Source organism: Oncorhynchus nerka, unplaced genomic scaffold (genome assembly GCF_034236695.1).
Source record: "Oncorhynchus nerka isolate Pitt River unplaced genomic scaffold, Oner_Uvic_2.0 unplaced_scaffold_1143, whole genome shotgun sequence".
Lineage (NCBI taxonomy): Eukaryota > Metazoa > Chordata > Actinopteri > Salmoniformes > Salmonidae > Oncorhynchus > Oncorhynchus nerka.
Window position 1 is genome coordinate 141,326 of NW_027040183.1, and position 19,064 is coordinate 160,389.

The window sequence follows — 19,064 nt, forward strand, 5'->3', positions numbered from 1 at the left end:
ATGCTTCAACTACTCTGCCCCCTCTGAACAAGAAGGCACATCCCCATGCTTCAACTACTCTGCCCCCTCTGAACAAGAAGAATCCCCATGCTTCAACTACTCTGTCCCCTCTGAACAAGAAGAATCCCCATGCTTCAACTACTCTGAACAAGAGGCACATCCCCCATGCTTCAACTCCCCTCTGAACAAGAAGAATCCCCATGCTTCAACTACTCTGCCCCCTCTGAACAAGAAGAAATGCTTCCCATGTCCCCTCTGAACAAGAAGAATCCCCATGCTTTCAACTACTCTGCCCCCTCTGAACAAGAAGGCACATCCCCATGCTTCAACTACTCTGTCCCCTCTGAACAAGAAGAATCCCCATGCTTCAACTACTCTGCCCCCTCTGAACAAGAAGGCACATCCCCATCAACTACTCTGTCCCTCAACAAGAAGAATACTCTTCCCCCTCTGAACAAGAAGAATCCCCATGCTTCAACTACTCTGTCCCCTCTGAACAAGAAGAATCCCCAAGAAGAAATTCAACTGCTCTGCCCCCTCTGAACAAGAAGGCACATCCCCATGCTTCAACTATTCTGTCCCTCTGAACAAGAAGAACCCCATGCTTCAATCTACTCTGCCCCCTCTGAACAAGAAGAATCCCCATGCTTCAACTACTCTGCCCCCTCTGAACAAGAAGACATCCCCATGCTTCAACTACTCTGCCCCTCTGAACAAGAAGAATCCCCATGCTTCAACTACTCTGTCCCCTCTGAACAAGAAGGCACATCCCCATGCTTCAACTACTCTGTCCCCTCTGAACAAGAAGAATCCCCATGCTTCAACTACTCTGCCCCTCTGAACAAGAAGAATCCCCATGCTTCAACTACTCTGTCCCCTCTGAACAAGAAGAATCCCCATGCTTCAAACTACTCTGTCCCCTCTGAACAAGAAGAATCCCCATGCTTCAACTACTCTGTCCCCTCTGAACAAGAAGAATCCCCATGCTTCAACTGCTCTGCCCCTCTGAACAAGAAGGCACATCCCCATGCTTCAACTACTCTGCCCCCTCTGAACAAGAAGGCACATCCCCATGCTTCAACTACTCTGCCCCCATCTGAACAAGAAGAATCCCCATGCTTCAACTACTCTGCCCCCCTCTGAACAAGAAGGAATCCCCATGCTTCAACTACTCTGCCCCTCTGAACAAGAAGAATCCCCATGCTTCAACTACTCTGCCCCCTCTGAACAAGCTTCAACTACTCTGGAACAAGAAGAATCCCCATGCTTCAACTACTCTGCCCTCTGAACAAGAAGATCCCATGCTTCAACCCTGCCCACTCTGAACAAGAAGAATCCCCATGCTTCAACTACTCTGCCCCCTCTGAACAAGAAGGCACATCCCCATGCTTCAACTACTCTGCCCCCTCTGAACAAGAAGAATCCCCATGCTTCAACTACTCTGTCCCCTCTGAACAAGAATGCTTCAACTTCTCTGGCACATCCCCATGCTTCAACTACTCTGTCCCTCTGAACAAGAAGGCACATCCCCATGCTTCAACTGCCCTCTGTCCCCCTCTGAACAAGAAGACATCCCCATGCTTCAACTACTCTGCCCCTCTGAACAAGAAGGCACATCCCCATGCTTCAACTACTCTGTCCCCTCTGAACAAGAAGAATCCCCATGCTTCAACTACTCTGCCCCCTCTGAACAAGAAGAATCCCCATGCTTCAACTACTCTGTCCCCTCTGAACAAGAAGAATCCCCATGCTTCAACTACTCTGCCCCCTCTGAACAAGAAGAATCCCCATGCTTCAACTACTCTGCCCCCTCTGAACAAGAAGAATCCCCATGCTTCAACTACTCTGCCCTCTGAACAAGAAGAATCCCCATGCTTCAACTACTCTGCCCTCTGAACAAGAAGAATCCCCATGCTTCAACTACTGAACAAGAAGGCACATCCCCATGCTTCAACTACTCTGCCCCTCTGAACAAGAAGAATCCCCATGCTTCAACTACTCTGCCCCCTCTGAACAAGAAGGCACATCCCCATGCTTTCGACTACTCTGCCTCTGAAGAAGAAGAATCCCCATGCTTCAACTACTCTGCCCCCTCTGAACAAGAAGAATCCCCATGCTTCAACTACTCTGCCCCTCTGAACAAGAAGAATCCCCATGCTTCAACTACTCTGCCCCTCTGAACAAGAAGAATCCCCATGCTTCAACTACTCTGTCCCCTCTGAACAAGAAGAATCCCCATGCTTCAACTACTCTGCCCCCCTCTGAACAAGAAGGCACATCCCCATCCCCATGCTTCAACTATGCTTCTGCCCCCTCTGAACAAGAAGAATCCCCATGCTTCAACTACTCTGCCCCCTCTGAACAAGAAGAATCCCCATGCTTCAACTACTCTGCCCCCTCTGAACAAGAAGGCACATCCCCATGCTTCAACTACTCTGCCCCTCTGAACAAGAAGGCACATCCCCATGCTTCAACTACTCTGCCCCCTCTGAACAAGAAGAATCCCCATGCTTCAACTACTCTGTCCCTCTGAACAAGAAGGCACATCCCCATGCTTCAACTACTCTGTCCCCTCTGAACAAGAAGAATCCCCATGCTTCAACTACTCTGCCCTCTGAACAAGAAGGCACATCCCCATGCTTCAACTACTCTGTCCCCTCTGAACAAGAAGGAATCCCCATGCTTCAACTACTCTGCCCCCTCTGAACAAGAAGAATCCCCATGCTTCAACTACTCTGCCCCCTCTGAACAAGAAGAATCCCCATGCTTCAACTACTCTGCCCCCTCTGAACAAGATGCTTCAACTACTTGCCCTCTGAACAAGAAGAATCCCCATGCTTCAACTACTCTGTCCCCTCTGAACAAGAAGAATCCCCATGCTTCAACTACTCTGCCCCCTCTGAACAAGAAGAATCCCCATGCTTCAACTACTCTGCCCCCTCTGAACAAGAAGGCACATCCCCATGCTTCAACTACTCTGCCCCTCTGAACAAGAAGAATCCCCATGCTTCAACTACTCTGCCCCCTCTGAACAAGAAGAATCAACTATGCCCCTCTGAACAAGAAGGCACATCCCCATGCTTCAACTACTCTGCCCTCTGAACAAGAAGGCACATCCCCATGCTTCAACTACTCTGCCCCCTCTGAACAAGAAGAATCCCCATGCTTCAACTACTCTGCCCCTCTGAACAAGAAGAATCCCCATGCTTCAACTACTCTGCCCCTCTGAACAAGAAGAATCCCCATGCTTCAACTACTCTGCCCCCTCTGAACAAGAAGAATCCCCATGCTTCAACTACTCTGCCCCCTCTGAACAAGAAGAATCCCCATGCTTCAACTACTCTGCCCCTCTGAACAAGAAGAATCCCCACATCCCCATGCTTCAACTACTCTGCCCCTCTGAACAAGAAGAAATGCTTGACTACTCTGCCCCTCTGAACAAGAAGAATCCCCATGCTTCAACTACTCTGTCCCCTCTGAACAAGAAGAATCCCCATGCTTCAACTACTCTGCCCTCTGAACAAGAAGGCACATCCCCATGCTTCAACTACTCTGCCCCTCTGAACAAGAAGGCACATCCCCATGCTTGACTACTCTGCCCCTCTGAAGAAGAAGAATCCCCATGCTTCAACTACTTCCCAACAAGAAGAATCCCCATGCTTCAACTCTGCCCCTCTGAACAAGAATAATCCCCATGCTTCAACTACTCTGTCCCCTCTGAACAAGAAGAATCCCCATGCTTCAACTACTCTGCCCCCTCTGAACAAGAAGGACATCCCCATGCTTCAACTACTCTGTCCCCTCTGAACAAGAAGAATCCCCATGCTTCAACTACTCTGCCCCCTCTGAACAAGAAGAATCCCCATGCTTCAACTACTCTGCCCCCTCTGAACAAGAAGAATCCCCATGCTTCAAACTCTGCCCCCTCTGAACAAGAAGGACATCCCCATGCTTCAACTACTCTGCCCCTCTGAACAAGAAGAATCCCCTGAACAAGAAGAATCCCCATGCTTCAACTACTCTGCCCCTCTGAACAAGAAGAATCCCCATGCTTCAACTACTCTGTCCCCTCTGGAACAAGAAGAATCCCCATGCTTCAACTACTCTGCCCCCTCTGAAGGAAGAAGAATCCCCACTTCAACTACTCTGCCCCTCTGAACAAGAAGGCACATCCCCATGCTTCAACTAATCTGCCCCCTCTGAACAAGAAGAATCCCCATGCTTCAACTACTCTGTCCCCTCTGAACAAGAAGAATCCCATGCTTCAACTACTCTGTCCCCTCTGAACAAGAAGGAATCCCCATGCTTCAACTACTCTGCCCCCTCTGAACAAGAAGGCACATCCCCATGCTTCAACTACTCTGCCCCCTCTGAACAAGAAGAATCCCCATGCTTCAACTACTCTGCCCCCTCTGAACAAGAAGGAATCCCCATGCTTCAACTACTCTGCCCCTCTGAACAAGAAGGAATCCCCATGATACTTGTCCTCAACCTTCAACTACTGCCCCCTCTGAACAAGAAGAATCCCCATGCTTCAACTACTCTGCCCTCTGAACAAGAAGAATCCCCATGCTTCAACTACTCTGCCCCCTCTGAACAAGAAGAATCCCCATGCTTCAACTACTCTGCCCCCTCTGAACAAGAAGAATCCCCCATGCTTCAACTACTCTGCCCCTCTGAACAAGAAGAATCCCCATGCTTCAACTACTCTGCCCCCTCTGAACAAGAAGAATCCCCATGCTTCAACTACTCTGCCCCCTCTGAACAAGAAGGCACATCCCCATGCTTCAACTACTCTGCCCCCTCTGAACAAGAAGGAATCAAACTACTCTGCCCTCTGGAACAAGAAGAATCCCCATGCTTCAACTACTCTGGCCCCTCTGAACAAGAAGAATCCCCATGCTTCAACTACTCTGTCCCCTCTGAACAAGAAGAATCCCCATGCTTCAACTACTCTGCCCCCTCTGAACAAGAAGAATCCCCATGCTTCAACTACTCTGCCCCCTCTGAACAAGAAGGCACATCATGCTTCATGCTACTCTGCCCCCTCTGAACAAGAAGAAGCATGCTTCCCCATGCTTCAACTACTCTGCCCCCTCTGAACAAGAAGAATCCCCATGCTTCAACTACTCTGTCCCCCTCTGAACAAGAAGAATCCCCATGCTTCAACTACTCTGCCCCTCTGAACAAGAAGCACATCCCCATGCTTCAACTACTCTGCCCCCTCTGAACAAGAAGAATCCCCATGCTTCAACTACTCTGCCCCCTCTGAACAAGAAGGCACATCCCCATGCTTCAACTACTCTGCCCCTCTGAACAAGAAGAATCCCCATGCTTCAACTACTCTGCCCCCTCTGAACAAGAAGGCACATCCCCATGCTTCAACTACTCTGCCCCCTCTGAACAAGAAGACATCCCCATGCTTCAACTACTCTGCCCCCTCTGAACAAGAAGAATCCCCATGCTTCAACTACTCTGCCCTCTCTGCTTCAACTACTCTGCCCCCTCTGAACAAGAAGAATCCCCCATGCTTCAACATCCTCTGAACATGCCCTCTGAACTACATCCCCATGCTTCAACTACTCTGGCCCCTCTGAACAAGAAGGCAATCCCCATGCTTCAACTACTCTGCCCCCTCTGAACAAGAAGCACATCCCCATGCTTCAACTACTCTGCCCCCTCTGAACAAGAAGAATCCCCATGCTTCAACTACTCTGCCCCCTCTGAACAAGAAGGCACATCCCCATGCTTCAACTACTCTGTCCCCTCCATCCCCATGCTTCAACTACTCTGCCCCCTCTGAACAAGAAGAATCCCCATGCTTCAACTACTCTGCCCCTCTGAACAAGAAGACAATGCTTCAACTACTTGCCTCTCTGAACAAGAAGGAATCCCCATGCTTCAACTACTCTGCCCCCTCTGAACAAGAAGGCAAACATGAACCCCCATGCTTCAACTACTCTGCCCTCTGAACTGTCCCCTCTGAACAAGAAGGCACATCCCCATGCTTCAACTACTCTGCCCACTCTGAACAAGAAGAATCCCCATGCTTCGACTACTCTGCCCCCTCTGAACAAGAAGAATCCCCATGCTTCAACTACTCTGTCCCCTCTGAACAAGAAGAATCCCCATGCTTCAACTACTCTGCCCCCTCTGAACAAGAAGGCACATCCCCATGCTTCAACTACTCTGTCCCTCTGAACAAGAAGGCACATCCCCATGCTTCAACTACTCTGCCCCCTCTGAACAAGAAGAATCCCCATGCTTCAACTACTCTGCCCCCTCTGAACAAGAAGGCACATCCCCATGCTTCAACTACTCTGCCCCCTCTGAACAAGAAGGCACATCCCCATGCTTCAACTACTCTGCCCCCTCTGAACAAGAAGGCACATCCCCATGCTTCAACTACTCTGCCCCCTCTGAACAAGAAGAATCCCCATGCTTCAACTACTCTGCCCTCTGAACAAGAAGAATCCCCATGCTTCAACTACTCTGCCCTCTGAACAAGAAGAATCCCCATGCTTCAACTACTCTGCCCCTCTGAACAAGAAGAAAGCCCTCTGAACAAGAAGAATCCCCATGCTTCAACTGAACAAGAAGAATCCCCATGCTTCAACTCTCTGCCCTCTGAACAAGAAGGCACAACCCCATGCTTCAACTACTCTGCCCTCTGAACAAGAAGGCACATCCCCATGCTTCAACTACTCTGCCCCCTCTGAACAAGAAGGCACATCCCCATGCTTCAACTACTCTGTCCCCTCTGAACAAGAAGAAATGCTTCAACTACTCTGTCCCTCTGAACAAGAAGAATCCCCATGCTTCAACTACTCTGCCCCCTCTGAACAAGAAGAATCCCCATGCTTCAACTACTCTGCCCTCTGAACAAGAAGGCACATCCCCATGCTTCAACTACTCTGCCCTCTGAACAAGAAGAATCATGCTTCAACTCCCCTCTGAACAAGAAGAATCCCCATGCTTCAACTACTCTGCCCTCTGAACAAGAAGAATCCCCATGCTTCAACTACTCTGTCCCCTCTGAACAAGAAGAATCCCCATGCTTCAACTACTCTGCCCCCTCTGAACAAGAAGGCACATCCCCATGCTTCAACTACTCTTCAACAAGAAGAATCCCCATGCTTCAACTCTCTGCCCCTCTGAACAAGAAGAATCCCCATGCTTCAACTACTCTGCCCCCTCTGAACAAGAAGAATCCCCATGCTTCAACTATGCCCCCTCCATCCCCATGCTTCAACTACTCTGTCCCCTCTGAACAAGAAGGCACATCCCCATGCTTCAACTACTCTGCCCCTCTGAACAAGAAGAATCCCCATGCTTCAACTACTCTGCCCCCTCTGAACAAGAAGGCACATCCCCATGCTTCAACTACTCTGCCCCCTCTGAACAAGAAGAATCCCCATGCTTCAACTACTCTGCCCCTCTGAACAAGAAGAATCCCCATGCTTCAACTACTCTGCCCTCTGAACAAGAAGAATCCCCATGCTTCAACTACTCTGCCCTCTGAACAAGAAGAATCCCCATGCTTCAACTACTCTGCCCTCTGAACAAGAAGAATCCCCATGCTTCAACTACTCTGCCCTCTCTGAACAAGAAGAATCCCCATGCTTCAACTACTCTGCCCCTCTGAACAAGAAGGCACATCCCCATGCTTCAACTACTCTGGCCCCTCTGAACAAGAAGAATCCCCATGCTTCAACTACTCTGCCCCTCTGAACAAGAAGAATCCCCATGCTTCAACTACTCTGCCCCTCTGAACAAGAAGAATCCCCATGCTTCAACTACTCTGCCCCCTCTGAACAAGAAGAATTCCCATGCTTCAACTACTCTGCCCCCTCTGAACAAGAAGAATCCCCATGCTTCAACTACTCTGCCCCTCTGAACAAGAAGAATCCCCATGCTTCAACTACTCTGCCCCTCTGAACAAGAAGGACATCCCCATGCTTCAACTACTCTGTCCCCTCTGAACAAGAAGGCACATCCCCATGCTTCAACTACTCTGCCCCCTCTGAACAAGAAGGCACATCCCCATGCTTCTCAACTACTCTGCCCCTCTGAACAAGAAGAATCCCATGCTTCAACTACTCTGCCCCCTCTGAACAAGAAGAATCCCCATGCTTCAACTACTCTGTCCCCTCTGAACAAGAAGAATCCCCATCCTTCAACTACTCTGCCCCCTCTGAACAAGAAGGCACATCCCCATGCTTCAACTACTCTGCCCCCTCTGAACAAGAAGAATCCCCATGCTTCAACTACTCTGCCCCCTCTGAACAAGAAGAATCCCCATGCTTCAACTACTCTGCCCCCTCTGAACAAGAAGAATCCCCATGCTTCAACTACTCTGCCCCTCTGAACAAGAAGAATCCCCATGCTTCAACTACTCTGTCCCCTCTGAACAAGAAGAATCCTGAACAAGAAGAATCCCCATGCTTCAACTACTCTGCCCCCTCTGAACAAGAAGGCACATCCCCATGAAATGCTTCAACTACTCTGTCCCCTCTGAACAAGAAGGCACATCCCCATGCTTCAACTACTCTGCCCTCTGAACAAGAAGAATCATGCTTCAACTACTCTGCCCCTCTGAACAAGAAGGCACATCCCCATGCTTCAACTACTCTGCCCCCTCTGAACAAGAAGGCACATCCCCATGCTTCAACTACTCTGTCCCCTCTGAACAAGAAGGCACATCCCCATGCTTCAACTACTCTACTCCCCCTCTGAACAAGAAGGACATCCCCATGCTTCAACTACTCTGCCCTCTGAACAAGAAGCACATCCCCATGCTTCAACTACTCTGCCCCCTCTGAACAAGAAGAATCCCCATGCTTCAACTACTCTGCCCCCTCTGAACAAGAAGAATCCCCATGCTTCAACTACTCTGCCCCTCTGAACAAGAAGAATCCCCCATGCTTCAACTATTCTGCCCCCTCTGAACCATGCCACTCTGCCCTCAACTCCCCATGCTTCAACTACTCTGCCCTCTGAACAAGAAGGCACATCCCCATGCTTCAACTACTCTGCCCACTCTGAACAAGAAGAATCCCCATGCTTCAACTACTCTGCCCCTCTGAACAAGAAGAATCCCCATGCTTCAACTACTCTGCCCCTCTGAACAAGAAGGCACATCCCCATGCTTCAACTACTCTGCCCCCTCTGAACAAGAAGAATCCCCATGCTTCAACTACTCTGCCCCCTCTGAACATGAAGAATCCCCATGCTTCAACTACTCTGCCCCCTCTGAACAAGAAGAATCCCCATGCTTCAACTACTCTGCCCCCTCTGAACAAGAAGAATCCCCATGCTTCAACTACTCTGCCCCCTCTGAACAAGAAGAATCCCCATGCTTCAACTACTCTGCCCCCTCTGAACAAGAAGGCACATCCCCATGCTTCAACTACTCTGCCCCCTCTGAACAAGAAGGCACATCCCCATGCTTCAACTACTCTGTCCCCTCTGAACAAGAAGGCACATCATGCTTCAACATGCTCTGAACAAGAAGAATCCCCATGCTTCAACTCTGCCCCCTCTGAACAAGAAGAATCCCCATGCTTCAACTACTCTGTCCCCTCTGCCCCCTCTGAACAAGAAGGCACATCCCCATGCTTCAACTACTCTGCCCCCTCTGAACAAGAAGAATCCCCATGCTTCAACTACTCTGCCCCCTCTGAACAAGAAGAATCCCCATGCTTCAACTACTCTGCCCCCTCTGAACAAGAAGAATCCCCATGCTTCAACTACTCTGCCCCCCTCTGAACAAGAAGGCACATCCCCATGCTTCAACTACTCTGCCCCTCTGAACAAGAAGAATCCCCATGCTTGACTACTTGCCCTCTGAACAAGAAGAATCCCCATGCTTCAACTACTCTGTCCCATCTGAACAAGAAGAATCCCCATGCTTCAACTACTCTGCCCCTCTGAACAAGAAGGCACATCCCCATGCTTCAACTACTCTGTCCCTCTGAACAAGAAGGCACAACTACTCTGCCCCCTCTGAACAAGAAGAATCCCCCCTCCTCTGAACAAGAAGGCACATCCCCATGCTTCAACTACTCTGCCCCTCTGAACAAGAAGGCACATCCCCATGCTTCAACTACTCTGTCCTCTGAACAAGAAGAATCCCCATGCTTCAACTACTCTGCCCCTCTGAACAAGAAGAATCCCCATGCTTCAACTACTCTGCCCCTCTGAACAAGAAGAATCCCCATGCTTCAACTACTCTGCCCCTCTGAACATGAAGAATCCCCATGCTTCAACCACTCTGCCCCCTCTGAACAAGAAGAATCCCCATGCTTCAACTACTCTGCCCCCTCTGAACAAGAAGAATCCCCATGCTTCAACTACTCTGTCCCCTCTGAACAAGAAGAATCCCCATGCTTCAACTACTTCTGCCCCCTCTGAACAAGAAGGCACATCCCCATGCTTCAACTACTCTGCCCCTCTGAACAAGAAGGCACATCCCCATGCTTCAACCATTTCTGCCCCCTCTGAACAAGAAGGCACATCCCCATGCTTCAACTACTCTGCCCCCTCTGAACAAGAAGAATCCCCATGCTTCAACTACTCTGCCCCCTCTGAACAAGAAGAATCCCCATGCTTCAACTACTCTGCCCCCCTCTGAACAAGAAGAATCCCCATGCTTCAACTACTCTGCCCCTCTGAACAAGAAGAATCCCCATGCTTCAACTACTCTGCCCCCTCTGAACAAGAAGAATCCCCATGCTTCAACTACATGCCCCCTCTGAACAAGAAGAATCCCCATGCTTCAACTACTCTGCCCCCTCTGAACAAGAAGAATCCCCATGCTTCAACTACTCTGCCCCTCTGAACAAGAAGAATCCCCATGCTTCAACTACTCTGCCCCCTCTGAACAAGAAGAATCCCATGCTTCAACTACTCTGCCCCCTTCAAGAAGAATCCCCATCCTTCAACTACTCTGTCCCCTCTGAACAAGAAGAATCCCTTCAATGCTTCATCTACTCTGCCCCCTCTGAACAAGAAGGCACATCCCCATGCTTCAACTACTCTGCCCCTCTGAACAAGAAGGAATCCCCATGCTTCAACTACTCTGCCCCTCTGAACAAGAAGGCACATCCCCATGCTTCAACTACTCTGCCCTCTGAACAAGAAGAATCCCCATGCTTCAACTACTCTGTCCCCTCTGAACAAGAAGGCACATCCCCATGCTTCAACTACTTGCCCCTCTGAACAAGAAGAATCCCCATGCTTCAACTACTCTGCCCCCTCTGAACAAGAAGAATCCCCATGCTTCAACTACTCTGCCCCCTCTGAACAAGAAGAATCCCCATGCTTCAACTACTCTGCCCTCTGAACAAGAAGAATCCCCATGCTTCGACTACTCTGCCCCCTCTGAACAAGAAGAATCCCCATGCTTCAACTACTCTGTCCCCTCTGAACAAGAAGAATCCCCATGCTTCAACTACTCTGCCCCCTCTGAACAAGAAGGCACATCCCCATGCTTCAACTACTCTGTCCCCTCTGAACAAGAAGGCACATCCCCATGCTTCAACTACTCTGCCCCCTCTGAACAAGAAGAATCCCCATGCATGCTTCTGAACAAGAAGAATCCCCATGCTTCAACTACTCTGCCCCCTCTGAACAAGAAGAATCCCCATGCTTCAACTACTCTGCCCCCTCTGAACAAGAAGGCACATCCCCATGCTTCAACTACTCTGCCCCTCTGAACAAGAAGAATCCCCATGCTTCAACTACTCTGCCCCCTCTGAACAAGAAGAATCCCCATGCTTCAACTACTCTGCCCCCTCTGAACAAGAAGAATCCCCATGCTTCAACTACTCTGCCCCCTCTGAACAAGAAGAATCCCCATGCTTCAACTACTCTGCCCCCTCTGAACAAGAAGAATCCCCATGCTTCAACTACTCTGCCCTCTGAACAAGAAGAATCCCCATGCTTCAACTACTCTGCCCCCTCTGAACAAGAAGAATCCCCATGCTTCAACTACTCTGTCCCATCTGAACAAGAAGAATCCCCCATGCTTCAACTACTCTGCCCCTCTGAACAAGAAGGCATCCCCATGCTTCAACCCTGCCCCTCTGAACAAGAAGAATCCCCATGCTTCGACTACTCTGCCCCTCTGAACAAGAAGAATCCCCATGCTTCAACTACTCTGCCCCCTCTGAACAAGAAGGCACATCCCCATGCTTCAACTACTCTGCCCCCTCTGAACAAGAAGGACATCCCCATGCTTCAACTACTCTGTCCCCTCTGAACAAGAAGGCACATCCCCATGCTTCAACATGCTCTGAACAAGAAGAATCCCCATGCTTCAACTACTCTGCCCCCTCTGAACAAGAAGAATCCCCATGCTTCAACTACTCTGTCCCCTCTGAACAAGAAGAATCCCATGCTTCAACTACTCTGCCCCCTCTGAACAAGAAGAATCCCCATGCTTCAACTACTCTGTCCCCTCTGAACAAGAAGAATCCCCATGCTTCAACTACTCTGCCCCCTCTGAACAAGAAGAATCCCCATGCTTCAACTACTCTGCCCCCTCTGAACAAGAAGGCACATCCCCATGCTTCAACTACTCTGCCCCCTCTGAACAAGAAGGCACATCCCCATGCTTCAACTACTCTGTCCCCTCTGAACAAGAAGAATCCCCATGCTTCAACTACTCTGTCCCCTCTGAACAAGAAGAATCCCCATGCTTCAACTACTCTGTCCCCTCTGAACAAGAAGAATCCCCATGCTTCAACTACTCTGCCCCCTCTGAACAAGAAGAATCCCCATGCTTCAACTACTCTGTCCCCTCTGAACAAGAAGAATCCCCATCCTTCAACTACTCTGCCCCCCTCTGAACAAGAAGGCACATCCCCATGCTTCAACTACTCTGCCCCTCTGAACAAGAAGAATCCCCATGCTTCAACTACACTGTCCCCTCTGAACAAGAAGGCACATCCCCATGCTTCAACTACACTGTCCCTCTGAACAAGAAGGCACATCCCCATTCTTCAACTACTCTGCCCCCTCTGAACAAGAAGGCACATCCCCATGCTTCAACTACTCTGCCCCCTCTGAACAAGAAGAATCCCCATGCTTCAACTACTCTGTCCCCTCTGAACAAGAAGGCACATCCCCATGCTTCAACTACTCTGCCCCCTCACATGTCCAGTCATTCTGATGGCCTCACAGCCGCTATACCACTTCTGACACCTGTGTAGCAAGTGAACCCGGGTTGGTGGAGTGAAAGGCAAACACACTAGCTTGCATAATAGTATACCCCTCAAGCTATGTTCAGGTTTCAGCATCAACCAGGCATCAACAACCGAGTTATAGGCTACTACCTGGGTTGTATTCACTAGTTTACTCCACAGCCAATAGTTTTGCAATGTTGTATCAAGTGTTTGCTCTAAACTCTGTACAATGTGACACAAACGGTTTCTGTTGCCAAACGTTTTGCTACGGTGGACACTAATGAATACACACAACCTGTTTTGAGGAAGTGTAAGTTGCTTTTAGTCATTCCACAATATTTAATGGTTTCTCTTTCACAAAAAATACCTTCCTGACTGAAAACAGTTAACAGTAGATTAGAAAGAGAACATGATTGTTTGTTGCTTGTTGTGTTTTTAGCCTGTTTTGAGAAGACAAACCTATAGGCCACCTGTGTTCCCCAGGGTGATCAATAGGAGATCACCCTGGGGAACACAGGTGGGCACTGAACGAATTCAACCTCTGCATCTAATTTACATCAAATACATTTTAATGAGATTAGGCCTATTATAACACTGTCCAACAAAAATATAATATCATCAACTATATGAATACACATAACATCATCAACTATATGAATATACATAACAATATCATCAACTATATGAATATAACAATATCATCAACTATATGAATACACATAACATCATCAACTATATGAATATAACAATATCATCAACTATATGAATACACATAACAATATCATCAACTATATGAATATACATAACAATATCATCAACTATATGAATACACATAACAATATCATCACCTTTATGAATACACATAACAATATCATCACCTTTATGAATACACATTACAATCATCGTCTTACCTTTTATCTCCGTCTCAACAGAAGCAGAGTCTGAAATGATCATTACTTTCGTTTGCTCAACCCACTTACATACCAGGTTCTGCCTGTTCTCCTCTCTCTGTCCCTGTTCCTCTCTCTCTCTCTCTCTCTCTCTCTCTCTCCCAACCTCTCTCTCTCTCTCTCCCAACCTCTCTCTCTCTCTCTCTCTCTCCCAACCTCTCTCTCTCTCTCTCTCTCTCTCCCAACCTCTCTCCCAAACTCTCTCTCAACCTCTCTCCCAACCTCTCTCTCTCTCTCCCAACCCTCTCTCTCTCTCCCAACCTCCTCTCTCTCCCAACTCTCTCTCTCTCCCAACCCCTCTCTCTCTCCCAACCTCTCTCTCCCAACCTCTCTCCCAACCTCTCTCCCAACCTCTCTCTCTCTCTCTCTCTCTCTCAACCACACACACTCACACACATATACATACACAGCCAACCAATGGAAAAAATACAACATTAAGTAAATTAAACAGACTTTGAACAGAAACATCTCCTTGACTCAAAAGTTCCAAGAAATATTATATTTTAGTGCCAACTGATATTGTATTCTAATGACATCATCATGATATGTCAATGGAACTTTCATTTGAGGCATTAGAATGTACGCAAGAGAAATGATTGTGTGAAATCTATGTCAATGTAGACCAGCATAAAGTACAACAACAGATCTATGTCAATGTAGACCAGCATAAAGTACAACAACAGATCTATGTCAATGTAGACCAGCATAAAGTACAACAACAGATCTATGGCAATGTGGACCAGCATAAAGTGCCAGAACAGATGGACACCCTCGAATTCAGTAAATTCTCAATGACTTTATCGCTAAGACCTTGCATCCCTTCCTTGAGTACAACAACAAATCCATGATAGAGTTGACTTATGTAATCATGCCATATAGTGGGCTAGTCATTACAAATCAGTAAGGACAACTTGTCAAATATTATTTTATTTGTCGTTCGGCTGTGGAAGTTATTTTGTGTTTTTGAATTTCTGATTATGTTTAATTAATGTATTACATCTTTGAAATCTGCTATTAAATATTTATTCAACTGTAATTGAGTAAAAGTAAAGATACCTTAATAATAGAAAATGACTCAAGTAAAAGTGAAAGTCACCCAGTAAAATACTACTTTAGTGAAAGTCACCCAGTAAAATACTACTTTAGTGAAAGTCACCCAGTAAAATACTACTTTAGTGAAAGTCACCCAGTAAAATACTACTTTAGTGAAAGTCACCCAGTAAAATACTACTTTAGTGAAAGTCACCCAGTAAAATACTACTTTAGTGAAAGTCACCCAGTAAAATACTACTTTAGTGAAAGTCACCCAGTAAAATACTACTTTAGTGAAAGTCACAGTAAAATACTACTTTAGTGAAAGTCACCCAGTAAAATACTACTTTAGTGAAAGTCACCCAGTAAAATAAAGTGAAAGTCAGCCAGTAAAAATACTACTTTAGTGAAAGTCACCCAGTAAAATACTACTTTAGTGAAAGTCACCCAGTAAAATACTACTTTAGTGAAAGTCACCCAGTAAAATACTACTTTAGTGAAAGTCAGCCAGTAAAATACTACTTTAGTGAAAGTCACCCAGTAAAATACTACTTTAGTGAAAGTCACCCAGTAAAATACTACTTTAGTGAAAGTCACCCAGTAAAATACTACTTTAGTGAAAGTCACCCAGTAAAATACTACTTTAGTGAAAGTCACCCAGTAAAATACTACTTTAGTGAAAGTCACCCAGTAAAATACTACTTTAGTGAAAGTCACCCAGTAAAATACTACTTTAGTGAAAGTCACCCAGTAAAATACTACTTTAGTGAAAGTCACCCAGTAAAATACTACTTTAGTGAAAGTTACCCAGTAAAATACTACTTTAGTGAAAGTCACCCAGTAAAATACTACTTTAGTTCACCCAGTAAAATACTACTTTAGTGAAAGTCACCCAGTAAAATACTACTTTAGTGAAAGTCACCCAGTAAAATACTACTTTAGTGAAAGTCACAGTAAAATACTACTTTAGTGAAAGTCACCCAGTAAAATACTACTTTTGAAAGTCACCCAGTAAAATAGTACTTCAGTGAAAGTCACCCAGTAAAATACTACTTTAGTGAAAGTCACCCAGTAAAATACTACTTTAGTGAAAGTCACCAGTAAAATACTACTTTAGTGAAAGTCACCCAGTAAAATACTACTTTAGTGAAAAAGTAAAATACACTTTAGTGAAAGTCACCCAGTAAAATACTACTTTAGTGAAAAAGTCTTCAGTGAAAGTCACCCAGTAAAATACTACTTTAGTGAAAGTCACCCAGTAAAATACTACTTTAGTGAAAGTCACCCAGTAAAATACTACTTTAGTGAAAGTCACCCAGTAAAATACTACTTTAGTGAAAGTCACCCAGTAAAATACTACTTTAGTGAAAGTCACCCAGTAAAATACTACTTTAGTGAAAGTCACCCAGTAAAATACTACTTTAGTGAAAGTCACCCAGTAAAATACTACTTTAGTGAAAGTCAGCCAGTAAAATACTACTTTAGTAAAAGTCACCCAGTAAAATACTACTTTACTGAAAGTCAGCCAGTAAAATACTACTTTAGTAAAAGTCTAGAAGTATTTAGTGCCAAATATACTTAAGTATCAAAGTTAAAATCGAAATAATTTCAAATTCCTTATATTAAGCAAAGCAGACGGCACAACATTATGGAGTAAAATGTACATTATTATCTTAAGGAATGTCGTGAAGTAAAAGTAAAAGTAATCAAAAATATACAGTAAATAGTGAAATACAGATACCCCAGAAAATGACTTAAGTAGTACTTTAAAGTATTTATCCTTAAGTACTTTACACCACCATGTAGAAGGACAGAAAAGCTCAGTTCTGGTGACTTTTCAAAAAGGACATTCTACTGCAAAATGAATGAAGATACAAGGATGCTAAACGCCATCTAAAACATAGGTTCCTCCTCCAGAAATGAGCCCAATAACATCAGGGTAATAATGATGTTTAAATGATTTGAACATTTTGCACCATGCATATAGCCTGTATTGATGGTCTATTACCAGATGTACTCTTAGCAATAAGCATTATGACCTGTAGCCCAACTGATGGAGCATAGTGACTAGAAATACATAGGCTGAAGCATGGGGTTTGTATCTGTATCTTCCCCATTGAACACAACATCCTGATTGTCATTATTATTCAGTATCGTTTTGTTGTTGTTTTTGTTTCTTTTACAAAGTATATAATCACCCTTTTAAGATGCCATTGCCCCTTTAAGAGCTCTGTTGAAAATCTGCCTAAATCACGCATGAAACTTCGGTTGTAACTGCATTTGTAAAACGATGCCACAACGCAATTGAAGGATTATAGAGATAAACGTGTTCACAATGGAAAGCTTCGATCCCCACTATTTTTCTTAACTAAGGCCAAAAACTGCTTTCAAAAGGGTTTCCCCCATGATTACATGAAGAATTGTTGTGCGTTGACTGCTTGCATACTGTCCTACAAAGGCAAAGAGCAGTAACAAGTAACAGTCAAACTGAAGATAAAAATGGCTTTAAGGTTGTACTGCTGTCCAGCCAAACATGTTGTAAGTGATAATGTACTGCTGTCCAGCCAAACATGTTGTAAGTGATAATGTACTGCTGTCCAGCCAAACATGTTGTGAGTGATAATGCACTGCTGTCCAGCAAAACATGTTGTGAGTGATAATGTACTGCTGTCCAGCCAAACATGTTGTGAGTGATAATGTACTGCTGTCCAGCCAAACATGTTGTGAGTGATAATGCACTGCTGTCCAGCCAAACATGTTGTGAGTGATAATGTACTGCTGTCCAGCCAAACATGTTGTGAGTGATAATGTACTGCTGTCCAGCCAAACATGTTGTGAGTGATAATGCAGCCAAAACATGTTGTAAGTGATAATGCACTGCTGTCCAGCCAAACATGTTGTGAGTGATAATGTACTGCTGTCCAGCCAAACATGTTGTGAGTGATAATGCACTGCTGTCCAGCCAAACATGTTGTGAGTGATAATGTGACTGCTGTCCAGCCAAACATGTTGTGATGATAATTATCTTCCAGCCAAACATGTTTGATAATGTATGATGTATTATCTTACTATTTTATGACCACTGACCACTGATCTGACCTATGACCCCTAAAATGCTGATACTGCGCTCTGCCTTTGTATGAATTTAAACAGATATATGGGTAATGCAAAATCAAAGAAATGTAAATGTGTTGATCCAACATTTGGTTGTTTTTCTGTTTGATGGAAACAGTTTGAGTTCTAACTACATTCCAACTGTATTAATGGTGTTTTGTATTTGTGTTTTCATGTTTTGAATGTTGTATTGTAGTGACCCTCAACTGTATTAATGGTGTTTTGTAGTTGTGTTTTCATGTTTTGAATGTTGTATTGTAGTGACCCTCAACTGTATTTAATGGTGTTTTGTAGTTGTGTTTTCATGTTTTGAATGTTGTATTGTAGTGACCCTCAACTGTATTTAATGGTGTTTTGTAGTTGTGTTTTCATGTTTTGAATGTTGTATTATAGTAACCCTCAACTGTATTAATGGTGTTTTGTAGTTTTGTTGTCATGTTTTGAATGTTGTATTGTAGTGACCCTCAACTGTATTTAATGGTGTTTTGTAGTATCCCCCAACTGTATTTAATGGTGTTTTGTAGTTGTGTTTTCATGTTTTGAATGTTTTAACCCAATTTAACCCAATTGAACACTACTGGGAGATCCTGGAGCGGCGCCTGAGACAGTATATTCCACCATCATCAACAAAACACCAAATGACGGAGTTTCTTGTGGAGGAACGATGTCGCATCCCTCCAATAGAGTTCCAGACATTGTAGAATGTATTTCAAGGCGTATCTACACCAAGGAGCATTGTTCTGGCGGCTCATGGTGGCAAAACGCCCTGTTAAGACACTGT